This window comes from Ovis aries, chromosome 11 (assembly GCF_016772045.2).
Source record: "Ovis aries strain OAR_USU_Benz2616 breed Rambouillet chromosome 11, ARS-UI_Ramb_v3.0, whole genome shotgun sequence".
NCBI classification, from domain to species: domain Eukaryota; kingdom Metazoa; phylum Chordata; class Mammalia; order Artiodactyla; family Bovidae; genus Ovis; species Ovis aries.
The window spans coordinates 49,284,392-49,298,591 of record NC_056064.1 but is presented as its reverse complement, the minus strand read 5'-3'; the positions used below and the strand labels follow the sequence as shown (position 1 = coordinate 49,298,591).

At 54.7% G+C, this 14,200-nt stretch overlaps 1 long non-coding RNA gene across 1 annotated transcript; it reads right to left on the bottom strand.

Annotated features, from left to right (window-relative positions):
- Positions 1–1,220: 1,220 nt before the first annotated feature.
- On the bottom strand, positions 1,221–10,109 carry LOC121820641 (uncharacterized). Its single transcript, XR_006061259.2, has 2 exons — positions 9,921–10,109; positions 1,221–3,978 (listed from the first exon to the last, which is right to left on the bottom strand). It is a non-coding gene; the product is annotated as an uncharacterized LOC121820641 (long non-coding RNA).
- Positions 10,110–14,200: the final 4,091 nt, after the last annotated feature.

Sequence of the window (14,200 nt, the reverse complement as noted above, 5' to 3'; positions counted from 1 at the left end):
CCTGTCCCCCATCACCTTCGAGAAGGCTAGGATCCGAGAGTGTACCCAGGGAGTCCCGCTCACTGGCCAGCCCGAGAGGCCATGGTGGCTGATCTCTGTGACCTCAGGGCCAAAGGCCGAGGGAAGGGGCACAGTGTGCAGGGCCCCAGGAATGCAGGCGCTGAGGCCCCAAGGGCATCACACTGGCCACTGTCATCCGTGCAGACCCTCAGGGCTGCTCCACAGGTGGGGGGACTTCCTCCCTGTCCTGGTTCCAAGACTTCTCGGGCCCCACCAGGCCCATCTTGGAGACCAGTCCGCCTACCGTTTCATGTCGGCTGCTCACTTTGAAACCCAAGAAGTCTGATGATAATATCGCCCGGGACAGAGCCGGGTCTGCTACTAATTACCATTTGACATTCTGGCTGAGTCCAGCGTGGGTGGGGCGGGCGGGGGCGGGGGGGACCATGAAAAGCTTATTCATCTGGCTCAGGGCGACTTCAAATGCAACTCCCCCTCCATGGGCAGCGGGTGACCCCACGACAGACGCCTGCTGGGTGTCCAAGGCTGGCTGAGAGGGAGAGGCTGGTTGGAGGTGAAACAGATGGAGATTCATTCTCTGCAAGAAGGTGCCACCTGTTTCTCACAACGGGGGCTGGTCTGGGCTGGCATGCATCTCTCTAAGACCCAGGAACCTCACGGGGCTTTCAGGGAGTGGGTGAAAACCCCAGAGCTGAGGTACGTGGTCCCGGCAAGGGGCTCCCGGGGCAGGTGACTAGGAAGGGTGTGCGGCCTGGGTGTGTGTTGTCGCTTTCAGGGAGGCAGACACATTCTCCATCCTCCTCCCCTCGTGCAGCTAGAGACGTACCAACCGACAGGCATGGGCAACCAACAGGCGTGGGACGCAGGAATCCCGTCTGATCTAGAAGGGCCTCCACACTGGTTTTCTCTCTCTAGCATCTGTGCGTGTATTTTAGGAAGATTTTGCTCTGCTGTTTTTCCTATGTGGTGGTTTAGTCGCTAAGTCACGTCCGACTCTTGCAACCCCATGGACTATAGCCTGACAGGCTCCTCTGTTCACGGGATTCTTCAGGCAAGAATCCTGGAGTGGATTGCCATTTCCTTTTCCAGGGAATCTTTCTGACCCAGTAATTGAACCCAGGTCTCCTGCATTGCAGACAGATTCTTTACCGACTGGGATATGAGGGAAGTCCGTTTTTCCTACATAGACAAACTAAGTGTTACAATTTTGTCTTTTATTTGGGGCCGAGCACAGACAGCTTCTGGTCCATTCATTCTCCTGCCGAGTATTAGCCATCCCATAATGTTGCTCCTGAGAACTGGGTACCAGTTCCCCTTTCTGTAGATAGATCACATTCCTCTAGAGTAGTCAGTGGCTGCACAGGAAAACGATCGGACATCCAATGCCCTGATGCTCATGGTCAGACACTCCCTGCCCGCCCAGCTCCTACAGGGTCCCTCTGGACATTCCCTAATTTGGATGACCCAGCAGCCTGTGGGCCAGAAGCTCAGAAAGGGCCAAGCAGGTGGGCACAATGGAGCACTGTTCAGTCCTGAGAGGGAAGGGCCCACCAGTATGTACTACAGCACAAGGAACCTGGGAAACCCGCCGCTGACATGTGGCCACATGTTGTACCTTTTATGATCCCATTGATGAGAAGCATCCAGAGCAGTCAGACCTACAGACAGAAGGCAGATTGGTGGCTGCATAAAGCTGAGGATGGGGAGTGACTGCTAACGGGTACAAGATGTCCTTTTGGGGTGATGACGATATTCTGAAACTAGATAGAGGTGATGGCTGCACAACATTGTGAAAGGACTAAATAATTTTCTACATGGATTTTTACCTTAATTGAAAGAAAAAAAAAGCTGTTTGAGAATTCCCTGAGACCAGAAGCCCAAAGTTCTCCAGGGCTGCACACCTTTGTTTACTGGAAACTAGAGAGAAACTAATTCTGGAAAAGATTAAGGGCAGGAGGAGATTGGGGAGACAGAGGATGAGATGGTTGGATGACATCATCGACTCAAAGGACATGAGGTTGAGCGAACTTTGGGATACAGTGAAAGACAGAGAAGCCTGGCAGGTTGCAGTCCATGAGGTGGAAAAGAGTCAGACACAACTGAGCTACTGAACAACAAGAAAGAATCTCAGATTCAGGGTGTGACATTGAAATGTGCCCCTTCCCCTCCAGCACTGACCCTCCCAATGGCACTTGGGTCATTGGGAAGAAGTGGAGCCAGGAAGGGAGGAGGTGGGGCCAGGAGAGGAGGAGGTGTGGCCAGGAGAGGAGGAGGTGGGGCCAGGAGGGAGGAGGTGGGGCCAGGAGAGGAGGAGGTGTGGCCAGGAGAGGAGGAGGTGGGGCCAGGAGGGAGGAGGTGGGGCCGGGAGGGAGGAGGTGTGGCCGGGAGGGAGGAGGTGTGGCCAGGAGGGGAGGAGGTGGGCCCAGGAGGGGAGGAGGTGGGCCCAGGAGGGGAGGAGGTGGGGCCAGGAGGGAGGAGGTGGGGCCAGGAGGGAGGAGGTGTGGCCAGGAGGGGAGGAGGTGGGGCCAGGAGGGGAGGAGGTGGGGCCAGGATAGGAAAAGGAGGACCCAAAGCAATGAGAAAGGTTTGGAACTTGGATTCGATGTCGCCTATAAGTGAAAGTGAAGTCACTCAGTCGTGTCCGACTCTTTGTGACCTCGTGGACTGTAGCCTACCAAGCTCCTCTGTCCATGAGATTCTCCAGGCAAGAATACTGGAGTGGGTTGCCATTTCCTTCTCCAATAAAACGTGTATGCACGCACACACTGTGTGTGTGTGTGTGTGTGTGTGTGTGTGTGTGTACTCAATCATGTCCAACTTTGTGACCCATGGACTGTAGCCCACCAGGCTGCTCTGTCCGTGGAATTTTCCAGGCAAGAATACTGGAATGGGTTGCCATTTCCTAGTCCAGGGTATCTTCCCGACCCAGAGATCAAACCCACATCTCTTGAGTCTCCTGCATTGGCAGGTGGATTCTTTACCACTGCACCACCTGGGAAACCGCCTTGTAAAATATACTAGGTTTAAAACTATCTGTCTTATTTGTAAAAGTTTATGCTATGTCGTTTTCACAAGTAAGTATATTAAGAATAACTAAAGCATATTTGTTCATCTGCGTTCATTTTCTGAGATCTTAAGCTGTACCAGTGCTGTCTCATGCATGGCCCTCCCACAAATAGAGCTGATTGGTTGTGAGAGGCACACGCAGAGTTTAAAGTTCTGGGAGTAAAATGGCAGTCCAGGGAAATCATTCAGAATGTGTCCCACGATCAGACATGATTAAATCTCAAGGGTACGGAGTGGGGTTCATAGGAGGGCCAGGTGGACCAGGGCTGCAGCCAAGGTCTTCAGAAGAGATGGGGGAAAAGTAGTCAATCCTGGAAAGGGGAGGGGACCCTGTGGGTTAGGGCTGGTGGCTGAGCCTGAGTCGCTTCCAAAGCCTAGGGTCAGCTTAGGGCATGACAGTCCCCTGCTGCCCAGCATCCCAGAGGAAGGAATTCTCCTTTGTGAGGTCGGATGACGCTTGGGTTCCCTCTTAGGGGACGGGTCACCACGTGTCCCTGCCTTTGAGAGCGTTGGCTGTTTGGGCTAAAAAGCCAGGCCCTGCAGCTTCTTCCACTTGCTGGCAACATGTCCTGTTGCAGGCCAGGGACACAAGAGGAATCAGGACTTTTGCTCTGAGCTTGCAAATTCAAAGTACAGCCAGCACCATTTCATTGCCCTGTAATTAGCTGCAAAGTGACAAGAACCTGGACACGACCCAAACGATAAGCATAGGGTGATAATCAACACCGCTCTGGTTTGTATGGAGCCTTCTGCAGAGTTCTAGAAGAGTCTGGGGAGTCCCAGTCACGTCCAACGGGATGAGTAATACTGCAGCTTGAAGACTAGATATTCCTCCAGTTCCCTCTGCTCCTTGGGGTTGCACAATCTCTCCCCGTGAAGAGGGTTTCATGTCTGAAACGAGCAGCAGGGTGCAGCTTAGCCAAACTGCAAGCCGATGAGTCGGACAGACACCCTTGTCCACTGGCCACTGGCCTGAGCCCAAGCAGGTTGGGCTTGTGTCCTGACTAAGCTGGAGGCTGGAGACTCGGGGTCCAAACACCGTGGGTCCCTAACACCCAGCAGACTGCTTTTTAGATGTTTAACCACCGATGCAACTGAACTGAACTGAACATCCAATCAACTGTACTGCTTATAGGACAATGCTCAATAACTCCCCACGTTTCTGGTAAATAACGCACCTCTCAGTGCACGTGTGGTTCAGCCACACCAGTGATTCCATCTGTGTTTTGTGGGTCGACACCCTCCCCACAGCACTGCCCGGGGCTGAGGACCCAGCAGCTCTGCGAGGACTTTCCTCCTCCGCCTCCTCCAGACATCACCCATGAGGAGCCCGGGAGTCTCCATGACCATCATTGGAGGAGAGTGCCATCCGTTTGGAGAGGAGCAGGTGGTGAGGGTCAGGGAGAGTGACATCACACTCCAGCAGTCCTGAGTGACAAGTGCTGACGATATGAGCTGCGAAGATTCCCCAGTGGCAGCGAGCACCTCGGTCCTGAGCGCCAGGCTGCATGCTCAGCCCCCCTTCACCCCAGACACGCACACGCTGGCCAAGGATTGGCTTCGATAGGAAGCTGCGAAAGGGTCTTGTAGGCAATACTGTGTGCCATTGTGAATTCCAGTCGTCTGAAAAACCACGTTTCTTTTGTATCGTGGTTCACAAAGAGGATGAGGAGGAGGGAGAGACAGCAAAAGAGAAGAGTTCACCCCCCAAACCAATGCCTCCTGCAAAACCAAAAGCCTCACAGGAATTATCTCTATAGATTTCCACTGTTTTCTCCCAAAGAAATCTGAGATGGGCAGGAAGGGAGGAGAGGAGTGTGCCTCATTGAGGAGGGGTGTGTCCCTCATTGAGGGTGGGGGGGCATTGGTCTGCCTTCCTGTCAATCTTCCTCAAGCCCTTTCATGTTGGGAGTTTGAGGCAAGGCAGACTTTCTGGGGCTGCGGGGGTGGGGTGGGGGGCGCAGATCAGATGCTATTTGAATCTGAGCAGTCTAGGCTTGAGAGCAGGAAGAAGCCTGGATGGTGGAGACAAACTCAGGGGTCTGCGTTTTCTGTGAGTTTTTCTGAATCTTTGTTCAGGGCTGGGTGGTCCTAGCCCCAAGTCCCTGTCCAGTATTTGTACAGTGACATTAAACATCGGGAGGTGTGTGAAAGTGTTGGAGAAAGTCTTTTCAGCTTTGGCAGTTCCGTTCCACCCCCACCCCCCGCCCCCGCAACACACACACCCGGGGTCATGAGCTGTGTTGTGAACTTGCTGGAAGTTCAAGGGTGAGCAGGTCTGGCATGCCTCCCACGCTCCACTGTCAACAGTAAAACCCGGACACAGAAGGACCCTGGAAGCTTTGCATCCAGTGCCAGCTGTCCAGTGGGGTGCCCCCTGAGATGTAACTAGCTCTCATTCTCAACGGCACCTTGGGGCAGGAGGTGGGGCGGGGGGATGGCTCCAACACTGAGCAGAGCGGAGCACTGCACCACAGAGGCTGCTGGTGTCTGTCCTGTGCAACTCAGGGAATCAGCCTGTCCTGGAATCTTGGAGCCGCAAGGACAGCAACGCGCTCGCGCTCTAGTGGGTGACTGTCCTCTGTTTTGTCCCTTTAAGGCAGGCGTCTGTCTTCCTTAAACGCCCTCCTTGGGGAGAGTGAGTCAGAAAGGCAGGTTCTCAGCTCGCATCAGGGCTGCCACTCAAGGCTGTTCTACTTTAGACCAGTTGCTTGGCCTCTCGGGGCTCCTCAGGGAGCAGAGAAGGGGGGCACAGAGTGGGCTTTCATCACGCAGCTCCCTTTGCTTCCTTGTTTCCACTTTCACTCCCATGTGACGGTGTTTTGCTGGGGGGGAGGGGGTTGAGGGGCCCTGATGTGGACAGAGGGGTGCCAATCTCAGGGGCACTGTGGCCCAGGGGTGGGGGCAGCCAGGTTGGCAAGGGAGGGCATGGGTCTCTCCATGGTGGGGTCTGAAGAGAGAAGGGTTGGGGCAGGGGATGTGGTATGGGGTGACAGGATCACCCTGCCATCCAGGGTCCACACTGCCCTGAGCCCTCCCCTTCCTGAAGTTCTGTGGGTCCTTCTAAGCTCAGGGCATGTCAGGGGCTGGGAGGAGCCTGCCTTGGAGGCCTTCTGGCTGCAAAGCTGGGCAAGGGGCTCAGTTTAGACCTTCTGTGTGACGCTGTGGGGGTTTAGCTCAGGGGCAGAGCTTTGACTTCAGAGTTTCGGTGCAAACAAGATGAGCAGGATATTTCTAGATGACTCCCTCGGCCAATCCGGGGCGCGGCCGGCCGTCGAGGTAACTGGGTGACTGCCAGCTGTCTCCACGGCAGCGGCCCCTCCCAATGCCACTCCGGAGCTCTCGTTAGCTCGGGGACCCGTGTGGGGTTGCTGTGGAGCTGGGGACCCGAGGGGCCTCTGGGGCCGGAGACTTCAGACCCCTGGTGTCAAAAGTAAATTAAAGGCAGGTGAAGAATGTGTGTGGGGGCAGCCAGGGCCCCTGGATGACTGTGGCCTTGCAGCGCCGGGCAGCTTTATGGGCCCTCTTACAGCTGACAGGCAGCCCTGGTGGGCAAACACTGAGAAAACTGTGATGGGAGCAGAGGACTGTTGACCAAACACAAAAAAAGGAGGCACCAAGCCTGAGAAAAGGCCAAGAAGGGCAAACAGAATGAACACCGACCCCAGCTCTCGCTAGACCATGCTGACTGGGGGCAGCACTGGCTAGGGGGCAGTGCCCACTCACCCCCGAAGGTGGGCACCATCTCCCGTGGCGTCTGGGGAGTGTGGGCCCACACCAGCCCCACCTGTCCTTCCTTAGAGACCTTGGAATTAACAAAAATCAAGCAGGTTTTGCACCTGCAGAACTTGTCAAAAACCTTAGCCTGTATTTCTTGTGAATCTACTTAAGCAGCAGGCCCAGCAGAGGGGCCTTGGATGTGGGCATGATGGTTGTGGAAACACCTGCAGGTTTTTGACAATACTCTGTCCAGAAGGTGGGGACCAGTCCCCTGCCCCTGAGTGCGAGCCGGGCTTTGTGGTCTGATACCCGTCAGCAGAAAGTGGAGGATGGGATGCTGTGTGCACTCTGGGGCTTGGCCAGAGGAAGGGCCGCTCTCCCAAGGAACATACACTCTAGGGGAAGCCAGCTGCCATGATCAGAGGACGTTCTAGCAGCCTGAGGCCTGTCCTGGGGGAATGTGCCTCCACCAACAACCAGCAACAGCCCCCAGCCCTGAGAAGGGCCACCCTGGCAGGGGAGCCACCAGCCTGAGTCAAGTCTTCAGGTGAGATGGGCTGAGACCACAAAGCAACACAGCTTTGTGGCTTCCAAATCCCTGATCCATAGAATCTATGCAGCCAGCAAGTGCTTCTTGGTGTTTTAAGTCACTAATTCTTGTTCTGCAGCGTGTATGTCTAACGTGGCCTACTCGTTTCGATCCTTTGGACTATAGCCCGCCAGGCTCCTCTGTTCATGGGATTTCCCAGGCAAGAATAACGGAGTGGGCTGTCATTTCCTCCTGCAGGGGATCTTCCTGACCCGAGGATCAGGCCCATGTCTTCGGTGTCACCTGCATTGGCAGGTAGGTTCTTTACGCCTGAGCCATCATGAAACCCTGTAGCAACAGCTGGCAAACAGGTTTGGGTTTTGTCCTGTTGGAAATGGGGAGGTGAGGGAGGTACAAGGAACATCAAGATTTGACACCAGACCCCTGGTGTCAAAAGTAAATTAAAGGCAGGTGAAGAATGTGTGTGGGGGCAGCCACAGGAAAGAGCAGGAGAAGCCATCAGGACAGCAAGAGCAGGACGGGGAGAATGTTCTGGACCCAGGGAGATCCTTCCCAGGCCTGTCCTCAGTCCTCCCCTGGTGCTGGGAGACCAGGTTTGTGAAGCTTGGGATTCAGAGGAGCGCTAAGCTTTCTCCCCTGATCAATTGTCATTACAGCGCACTTGACATAAAAACATGTTCTTAATATTCATGCTTAATTATTTTAACAAAGAAATGTGGAAAAGTTTGCTGTGTTGGGGAGGGGTCACAGGACAGGCAGCAGAAAGGAGCATCCTGAGGCCCCAGTGGAAGCAGAGGGGCAGGCCCATGGGGAGGCGGAGAGGCAAGGAGGCTCCAGCCTCCCCGACGTGGAGACCTGGACTCAGGAGGCCGAGCACAGCTGGGTAATGTGGAGGGAGCCTCCGAGAGCAGAGTGGAATGGACGCAGGTCCTCACCAGTCTGCTGGCTACAAACAAAGACAGAGGATAACAAGTGCTGGTGAGGGAGGAGCCGGGGAAATGGGGGTCCTGGTCACTGACATGGGAGACAGTCTGGCACCTCCTCAAAGTGTCAGATGGAGTGACCATGGGACCAACAATAACACTCCTAGGGGTAAGCCTGTAAGAAATGAAAACCTACACCCACACAAAACCTTGTACATGACCTTATTCACATAAATCCCAAAGTGTTGTCAGGAATAATGTGTGAGCACATGCTAAGTCGCTTCAGTCACATCCGACTCTGCGACTGTAGCCCTCCAGGCTCCTCTGTCCATGGGATTCTCCAGACAAGAACAGTGGAGTGGGCTGCCATGCCCTCCTTCAGGGGGTCTTCCCAGCCCAGGGATAGAACCTGCATCTCCCACACTGGCAGGTAGATTCTTCACCAGGTGCCATCTGGGAAGCCATTAGGAATTACAACATAATCCAAATGTCCATCAGTGGACAAACAGGTAAACAAAACATGGTCTGTCCACACGGTGGACAGTTATTCAGCCACACAGAAGGAATGAACTGCCAACCAGACTGCAATGTGCGTGACCCCTGACAACGTGATGCTCAGTGAAAAAGAGCCACAGTTCCATTGATGCGAAACATCCAGAAAAAGCAAATCCGCTGAAAGAAAGAGATGAGTGTTTGCCAGGGGCTCCAAGAGGGAGACTGAGAGTGACCGCTGCTGGTATGGGGTCTCTGGTATGTGATGAAAATGTGCTGAGATTAGGTGCTGGTCGCACAACTTTGTGAATGGGCTAAAGACTACTGAATCGTACACTTCAGACAGTGGGTTGTATGGTGTGTGAGCTCTCTCTCAATGAAGCTGTTTGACAAAGAAGGAGAGGCAGATGTCAAGGGAAAGGAGAAGGGGAAGAGGAACACGCAGGGCAAGAATCCACGTAGATGGGTAGCTGCAGACAGGAAGGTGGGACCTAGATGTCACGAAGCCATGCCAAGTGCCGAGGGGGGACCCCGCGCTGCAGGTGAACAGCCTCACCAGAGTAGTGCTCATGTCCGCAGGTAAATGATCTCACCTGAGTGCCAAATGGGGCCCGTGTCTGTAGGGAATGAGCCTCACCTGATACAGCCTCACTTTGAGGGAGCGGAGAGTCTACTGCTCCACAAAAGACAGCTTTGGGCTTTTCTCACCAGCCAGCAGGTAAGGGAGCACACGTGTGTGCTGGAGCATTTTGCTTAACCATAAACGATAAGGGTGCTAGGAAACTATTACATAGAGCCCAGCTCTTTTCTTAGATTATTTTGGATTTAAAAGAAGAGGCAGAAAGGTCTGCTTTCTGAATGGTACGTCCTTCCTACAAACGAAATGGGGGAAACTGCTTGCAAAGGTGGTGCTGGAAGGCGATGAGAATTGTTTTTGCTTTATTTGGAAAGAGGGGATGGGAGTGGGGCTGGGGGCCCAGAGGTCTGTGGACTGATGGAGTGAAGAGCATGGCTTGGGGTGAGTGATGGTGGCGATGGTGGTGACTGAGGCAACTCCCAAACCAGGAAGACACGGTGCAGGAGTTGATGGAGGAGGAGGGGGCCCAGACAGGAGGCGAGGGGTCCACCCAGATGCATGCCCAACATACCTGCGGAGGAGGGTCCCTGGGACAGGATGTGGAGGCTGACAGTGTGATGGGAATCTGGAGTGGAGGGGGGGACGTGGCAGAGGAGGGTAGGCGGCCCTGTGACTGAAACCGTGGCACCTGTGGAAGGAGTGAATTGACACATCAGGATGGCATCAAGGGGGCAGAGCCAGTGCCAGTGTCTGGCTTTGTTTGGTTTTAGAAACATTTCGGAAGCTCAGAAGCACGGAGCGTGGAGCGTGTGGTCTGGTGCAGGTGTCGAGGGTGGTTTGCAGGCCTTGGGAGCCGGGCTGGGAAGCTGTGGAGCCCACGGAGCCAAAAACCCTATAACAACCAGGAAAACAGGACAGGGGCCATCACAGCAGGTTGGAAAGGGAGAGGGGAGATATTAAGGGGCTGAGAGCAGGCATTATTACCTCCAGAAGAAAGAGCGTTGCAGGAGCCTCACGCAAGCTCATGAAGAAGCAGGGGGCTTCGTCTGGAAATGAGGCTCTCACGTGTGCTTGCCCCCTTGGGGCCACGGCCCACTCTTGCACTGGTCCTTATTTAGGGCCTGGGCTGCTGGGGTTGGGCACCTATGTGAGCCTGGGCCATCCTGACTCTCGTCCAATGACACGCAGCTGATGGGAAGGGACCCCGCCCTGGCCACAGGCGGGACAGGAGAGCATCAGGAAGTATAGTGACCAAAATGGGTTGAAACGCGATAAATAAATTACAATGCATGAGTCCACGACTATCCAGAAAAGAAAGAAAACTTGGGGGGGGGGCGGGAAATAAAGAGCTCTCAGTCACCTTTGGGAAATGCTGGAAACCAACTCGTTACTCAAAAAAATGGGTAAGGAAAGGAAAGCAGCAGGCATTTATCCTGCTTTTCCTGAATGAACAGTAACCACACAGTTGACAAGAAGGTTCTTAGAGAAACACCCAGCTGACAGATACAGGGAAGTGGGGAAGGTAAAAAGCAGCCTTGGACAGCCCTGGACCCTTGGTCAAGGGCAACATCCTTGAGAAAGCCCCCGGGAGACAGGCCGGGAAGCCCAGTGAGGATGCGCTCTTGCTGAAAAGCGAACCTGACATGGGGCAATCTCTGTGCCCATTACGGGCTTGCAGGAAATACTGGCACAGAAGTATAGCCAGGCAACCTGGGGACCCAGCCCGCTGGAGCCAGGATGTGGTACATTCTACAGGGTAAGCAATAAGAAGTTGCTTCAACAAGAAATTAAAACGAAAGAGAGTGTTATTCATAAAGCTTGGGGCATATTAACACATTGCCTTTTTTAGACTCTGGATTCTGATGTTTAAAAACGACAGCTGTATGAAGTGAGACAACTGGGGAATTCTGGACAGGGGCCGTTTATTTGGTTTGAAGACTACTAAATTTTTAGGTGATAATGGTAGTGTGGTTAAATTCTTTAAAAGTGCGTCTATTTTGGCAGCATTTACAGGCAAATGTGGTATGTGTGAAGGTGGGGCAGAGACGGAATAAGCCAGGCCAAGGGTTGAGCATTGCTGAAACTGGGTGATGGGCCGTTGGGCTCATCATACTGTTTTGTCTACTTTAGCATTTATGTTTGAGATTTTCCATAGTAAAAACATTAAAAATCGATGCCCCCATGGAGCTTAGAGACGCTTTGCTGTGCATGTTTGTGAGGTGGATAAGTGAGAACGCTGCACCGTGTATTAATTCAAGGGAGAGGGAGGGTATGTGTAGGGGGTGTTACGATTTAAGTTGTGGGGCGGGTCTCACTGAGAAAGTGACTGGAGATAGGGGTGGGTGGGGGTGAACAGCAGTCCAGTCAAGGAGTTGGACGTCCAAGGCCGAGGCTGCAAAAGGAGCAGCCTGCCATCCAAGGGGAGGGGTAAGATCCTAGAGAGACTTCAGCTGTCAGGTGGAGGGGATGTGGAGCCCCTGGCAGAGGCCTGGCAAGTGTACCACCATCTATGGGCTTGATCAAGACTAAGGGTGCAGATCAGCTGACCGGAGTCCAGTCGGTGAACAAGGCAGAGCAAATAGGGGCTGGCCCAGGGCTGGCGGTGGCGTGTGGAGCTAAGTTCTGAGAAGCCCAAGGAAGAAGGGCGTCACCCGGATGCCACCCTAGGGGTCAGACTCAGGGGAACCTGCCCGCTGGGCCCCCGCCCCCATGGTGGCAGTTTCCTCCTCTGGCTCTGCGTTCTGTTCCACACACTCTCACTCTGGCAATACCCAGGGGGTGACTGCAGCCACCTTCCAAGTCTTCAGGAAGAAGCAGCAGCCCAAGGGCTCTGGGACGGGTCCTTTGGCCGCTTCCCACTTGCGTGGGGGCAGCAGCCCCGGCAGGGCCAGCCGTGCTCGTCCCCCTGTTGCAGGCGTGAGGCTATTGCAGTGCCCTCGTGTCTCACATCCTCTGAGCGGCTGTGGTCAGACGGCTCCCCTGGCCCGTGATGCGTCACTCCCAACCGCTTTTCCTGCCGCGCCCTGGGTTCCGGGCCGCCTGGGTCCTTGGAGAACCGAGATTCTAGCTCAGCCTCGGCGCCTCTGGAGGCATCAGCTGGAACTTTGCCCCGAGAGGGTGAATTGCGACACAGGGAGATAAATGGCTGTGTCGGCATATTTCCACCACGTGCTCAGTGCTGGGCAGGCCTCGCATTAAAGCAGAAATGTGCAGCATCAGCAGGAAACATCTGCGTGGGGTGGGGACGGGCTGCCAGGAGAGACAGTCCCGCGCCCTCAGACTCGGCTCCTACAGCAGGTGAAGCCCAGCCTGACCTGGCCCGGGGAGGGAAGTCCCTGCAGTGGAGCTTGAGCGGGGAGGGTGGGGAACCCCGGGTGGGCTGCTCAGGTCTGGTCTCCGTCCTTCCACTGGGGCAGGGGGGCCCAGGCGCCTGCCGGAAGCTCTGTTTCCCTGTGAGTTTGGTAGGAGGATCAGCCCCTCGTGGGCGGTGAGCAAAACTTCCTGTTAAGTCAGCATCTTGGGGCTCATCCCTAGGTTGTCTTGTCCATCTGCTCCCGTGCAAACACCCCTAGGCTCCTGCTCTGAGCCCTGGGTGCTGCTGGACACTGGTGCTGCTGGCTGTCCAGTGTGACAGCCCCACAGCTGTGGAGGCAGCCAGGCCTGGGTGGTGTGGCCAGGTGCGGTCTCCTCCTTGAAACAGCCCCTTGTCCCTGTTTCATAGACGAGAAACTGGGGGAAGATGGAGAAGCGTTTGGCAAGGCTGGGCCAGCTCAGGGCTCCATGGTTCAGCTGGGCTCACCGCCACCTCTGACCTGAGGTTTCTGTGATAAGCTGACAGCCATCAGTCCCTTTATCCACACCCCTTGTCATGGACAGTCACTGAGAATTCACCTCCCGGAGCTCAGAGCCGGTGGCAGTGAGGGTCAGAGGTCAGGACCAGGGACAACTGCAACCACCCACACCAGCTGGCTTGGGTTTTGTAGTTCACACAGGAGGTTGGAGCTTATCCCACTTCATCTCACACCACAGTGAGATTTACTGTTTGGGGTATTTGTGAAGAGAGTGGAGGGCTCTGGCCTCATCCAAGGTGGCCAGCTTCCCAGAGCCTGTTCTCCTCTAAGTGATGCTGTGCGTTCTGATGGATGCCTGGGCGTCTATGGAAATAGCCTGTTTGTGGTTTTCGGATACTTATGTAGTGTGATTTATAACTTGGTCTATTTCACAGCTGCACAAGATCTGGCTCCTCAAGGAGAACAAGCTTCAACCAGAATCTAGCAAACCAGCATTTTAGCTCTGAATTTCAGGGACCAGTTAAGGATCCCCCCAAGTCTGAGGACTGGTCAAACTGACTTAGTCTTGCCTGATCCCCACCCCCCACCCAAATTAAAAATAAAGCGACTGCAAAAGTCACCACTGTCATCACTTAAGAGAATGAAATGAGGAAGGAGGAAGCTGCAGAGTAAAAGACACTGCTCACTGCAGTGGTGGTCAGGCCTCACCGGCACAGGCATTCAAGACTCTGCCCCGCTTCCCTGAGCAGGTCACTGACCAATTGAGGCCCCTTGAGACCTCAGAGCACTGAGAGGTATAAGGAAAGGACCCTCGGCAAGTGCTGTGTCCTTCAAGAGGCTGCCTGCAATGACTCAGGTTGCCTGGTCTCTCTGGGCAAGACGGTGGTCACGTCTGCCACCGGCCACTCCCTTTGCTGCCCACTCAGGGGCCCACTCCCCAAAGCCACGCCACAGTGTGTCCTCCTCTGGGGTGGGTGGGAGCCAGGCCTCTCTCTCTCTGATGGGCAAAGTCACAACTGTGCTTGCAGGGACACTGTGGTCAAGACAGAAGTCCCGCCCC